We start from the raw sequence: 4,745 nt of genomic DNA, 5'->3' as shown, positions 1-4,745 counted from the left end.
GTTTCTTGTCACCTTACTAGAAATGTATCAAGCTAGTTTTGCAATTACTGTAATTAACTGGTTGATCTTGATCATCAGGTATTGCAGCTCATAAGAAAGAGCAGTTCTAGTCTGTGAGTGGGGAATATCACTCAGATAAGGCTGGTAGCAGAAAGCTACCAGCAGATAAAGGGATGCACTAGATTACATTTATCATAGAAAGGTTTGGGGTGGAAGGGACCTTGCAGATCATCCAGTTCCAATCCCCCTGCCATGAAGAGGGACAATTTTCCCTACACCACATTGTGCAATGTCCCAGCCAACCATGAACACTTCCAGGGATGGGACATCCACAGCTTCTCTGGGCAACCTGTGCCAGTGCCTCATCACCCTCCCAGTAAAGAATTTCTTGCTTACATCTAATCCAAACCTGCCCTCTTTCAATTTAAAAGATTCTTCCTTGTCCTAGCACTAATTGCTCGTCACAGCTTTTTGTAGCCCCCTTTAGGTGCTGTAAGTTCTCCCTGGATCCTTTTTCTCCTGCAGGGAGAATAGCCCCAGCTCTCCCAGCCTGTCTGACAGGAGAGTTGCTCCAGCCCTCTGAGCACCTCCGTGGCCACACTCTGAACTCACTTCAGCAGCTCTGTGTCCATCTTGTGTTGGGGCTCCCAGAGCTGGATCCAGCACTCTGGAGACTTCTCACAATGATTTATGGCAGACCCTTTTCTGCCTTATTTCCTAGCAGTACTAACCCAAAGAATGCCGTGGTTTTTCCTGTTGAGTGCTCCCTCTGGTCTCTCTGGGGTATTTGAATATAATGTAGCGACAACTGTTTAAGACTTTCACAAATTTTCAAAGTCTGTTCTGTTACTAGGGAAACAGTGAGACCTCTGTGGGGAAATATGGGAATGAGGCAAGAGGTTTATGAGGCAGCATTCAAAGAATGGGCTTAAAGAATAAAATAACCATGCCATTTGTCCTGTGCTGCGGTGTCTGTAGCAAAGCAATCAGCTATTCTGGGAACCACAGGGAAATTGAGTTAACATCCATTTTCACTTCAGTGCTGTGCTATCCTTCAGTGAGCACCTGCAAATGGAAAGCAGGTGCTTTGCATCCAGCAAAAGTATGGTGCCCTTAAAGAGCTTAAACATTGTGCAATGTTTAAAAGTATCAGCGAACAACATGATTCGGGGACATGAAAAAAATTAGATGGGAAATTGCTAGAATATAAGTAAAAACATGAAAACATTTATTTTGGGACAGCTTCCTAGTATTTGCAATGCCTTGTATGTGCTATTTTATAAGACTATTCTTTCCTTAGCAAAAACAACCAGTAATTTTTTACAATAACAAGCATAACATGTTGTAAGTGGTGCTCTTGCTCCCTGCTGAAGCCTCACTAATAAAAAGAAAAGAAAAGCACTGGCTCAATATTCTGCTTTGCCATCCCAAATCCCAGTGTGATTAGGTATTTCTGGCTGTGAGTGGGTACAATCCAGTATTTGCACACCTGTGACGGCCTTTTTGGTTTAATTGAGAATAACTTTCACTTCCATTCCCAGCAATAAAAGCCCAAGGGGAAAAGGTCGGAAGCAGGGATGTGCTGGGAGCCGAGGAGATGCGTGAGGAGTGACCAGCAGTGGGGGTAAGAGAGAGGAATCAGGGAGCGAGCCGGGAGCTGGCAGGAGAGGGCAGCAAGCAGAGCGTGTTTGCACAGAGCAGTCTCTAAGGAGAAATGATGTCTCTCCAAGTCAAGTTGAAAAACTACCAAGGAAAGGGACTGAAAGACAGGAAAGTGCGGGGGAACCCATGCAGAGAAGCGCCTTCAAGGGAAGGTATTGAGAACAAAGTTGGGAATGGCTGTGGGTGGCAGGGTGGGGTAAAGAAGTCAACGGTCTCCTGGGGTGGGGAGGAAGAGCTGGAGCAGCTGGAGAAGGAGCAGGGGCAGAGCCGCTGCAGGCACGGCAGGTGCCTGTGAGACTGATGGGGGCACAGGGAGGGTTTCCTACCCGAGCAGGGCAGGGACAGGCTAGGCAGGGGACCTGCCGGTTTTTGGCTTTTTTTTTCTTCCTCTGTCGGGCTCGGGATTGAAGGCGCTTGAGACGATAGCTCGTGTTCGGGCTCAGGTGTTTATTATTTCTTATCAATGTTACAATCTCACATCAGTGAGTTCTGCAGTCCTTCATTAGCAAGCCACAAAATGGCTAACAATCTCTTCTTACAAGGTCTTTTAAGGCTAAACCATCCAATTAAGAAATGATACCTAAATTATTTTCACTTTTAACCCCATAACTGATCACTCAAAGTCCTCACTGTGGATTTTTCTATCCAGTTACAAAACACCACCCAAACCCATGAAGAAGAAGAAAGAAGGTAAAGAAGAACAACCTGTCTCTGCCCTAAAACCTCCATCTTGCTTCATATGTATTACTATATTCTAAAACCCCAAACTTTTAAGTTTTCCACCCTGTGATACTACACGCTTCTAACCAACTACACACCCATAATCCCAGTGCTATCAATCAATTTTGGAAGCTTGCTCCACAGCCTCAGGTCAAATGCAGTGCTCTCCTGGGAGTCAGAGCCTGTCTGTACAGAAAGTCTAAAATTCTCAGTATTCAGAACTCCCAAGAGGGGCCCTGCTTTCATACAGTGCATCCTGCCACTGTGCACCAAGCAGAACTCACAGGGCCTGGAGCATCCCTGTTTCACACCTGCACCGCGCTTGGCATTGGTGACCAGTCCTCAGGACAATCTTGCTCATGCCATGGAAAGGACAAGGTCAGTGCTGTAAGGAATGCAATGAAAATATCAAACAAAACCCAGCAGTGAAGAAGGGAGGATTTAAAGCAAGAATTTAGGCATTAGTCTGGTGATATCCAGAGGTGAGCTACCACTGTAACCTTCTTGGACTGCCATCTGGAAAGGGACCTTCATGTGTCATCTATAGCATGGAGCAGATGTCACTGTCTAAATGGAAGTAATGACACCAGGATTTAGATGAGACTCCATCTGAAATGGAGGGAACCAACCACTGCCTGAACAGAAATGGGAAAAGGCTGTTTTAGCCCATGTAAATCCATTATTGAATCTCTTTGATGCTAATTATGTGATTATAATGTCAAAATGAGAGTGCAGAAAATCTGCTCTGGGTAGGTCTACTCAAAAGTGGAGCTGGGGGTGAAAAGAAAAAAACCAAAAATGGAAAGGTGTGCACAGTTGTGTATTAGGACAGCAGGAACCCCTCCTTGTTTTCTCAGAAAAGGCAGCTCAGGAATATGACCTTTAGCAAATACTGGGGTCTTCATATAAATGCTTCCCACAGCCAGTGTGACAATGAAGGTTACTCTGCATACATCTGAGTTGTTCTTTAGCAGAGTTAAATTGGTATTAATGAGGCAGTAAGAAGGACAGCCTGACTGCTTAGCTGTGCTTCAGCCTGTCTCTCAAAGTCACTTGCTGGGTGATTTTAGTGGTTGCTTGGTGCTGCAAATTCCACTGCTGCTGCAAAGGCCTGATGCAGTCACTCAGCTTTATTCCTCTTGAAATTGCCAAATGCAAACTTAGGCAGAGCAAACTGGCCTTGACCAAAACATGCTGCTCTGCTCTTATTTAACTTCACACTAAAACTGCTGGACTTCTGCAATCATCTGCTCAGCAATGAACTTCCATCAGCCAATTCAAATAAGGAGAAATGATGTTACTGGGCATTTATTCTCCCATTGCACCCTGCCTCTGTGTGGTTCTGCACCCCCTGGAAGCTAATCCCTCCCCAGTGGAGCCAGCAGCAGATGAGTGACAATTACAGACAGGTGAAGAAGGGTAAAACCAGATGGCAAAGGATTTAAAGAGATTTGAAGGCAAAGACAATGGACAAAAGAGGAGGGAGCTGAACTGTGGTGTTTTTAGGATGCAGGTCAGGAGGTTGGTATCTCTCTGGGAAAAAATATACATCTGTACATCATACCCAAAAAAGCAGATAGCAAAGGAGGTGAGGGAACAGGGGCTGAGCACTGAGCCTGACACCAGCAGGAGTGTGACAAGAACAAGCCCAGTGAAATGACCCCTCCCCACACCAGGTGGCTGCTCTTTCCCTGTGAGGCTTTCTGTCCACATAAGGCATATGTATCAGGGTGAGTATTTGGGAGAGGAAAGGCTTGTTTCATCCTTAATTAGGCTTACTGATACTACACAAGTCTTTGGGCTTATTAAGGAGCTGAGATATACAGTACTATTCAGTATATTCAATCCATCAGACTGCCATTTTTATGTAGCCCTTTGTACAGGTCAGAGCCCTTCATAAACCACCCAATGTCCTGAAAATCTGTCATTGCATTGAATTAAGGGAGAGCTCTTTCTATAGTTCTGATAAAGTGGCTTAAATCGGGTAGAAAAAAAAAGAGAGGCTGTTGAAGAAACAGGAGTCACACATGATAAATGAAAAAGGAAGAAATCACAGGTCCCAGTATTATCTGTCTCGGAACTCTGAGGGAAATGATGGAGCTTGTAACAAAATCACGCTGTTAATAAAATTGATTATGAGGCTGGAGTGCCATATATCTATGAGTCAACAGCTGAAAACAAAGGGAACACATTAGAGGATATCTTTAAAATGAAATTACACCTCTGCTCATGTCATGTTATCTCCATGAGGACTGCCTGGATTCTGCAGCCAGTTCCTGCTGAGAATGATTGCCTTTACTTGGAAAGAAAAGGCAAGATGGTGTTTGTATAATATGCCTTGAGGAAGAATTGTGCAGCCCTGC

The sequence above is a fragment of the Ammospiza caudacuta genome, chromosome 3, assembly GCF_027887145.1.
Source record: "Ammospiza caudacuta isolate bAmmCau1 chromosome 3, bAmmCau1.pri, whole genome shotgun sequence".
Classification (NCBI taxonomy): Eukaryota; Metazoa; Chordata; class Aves; order Passeriformes; family Passerellidae; genus Ammospiza; species Ammospiza caudacuta.
Note: the sequence above shows the minus strand (reverse complement) of the source record.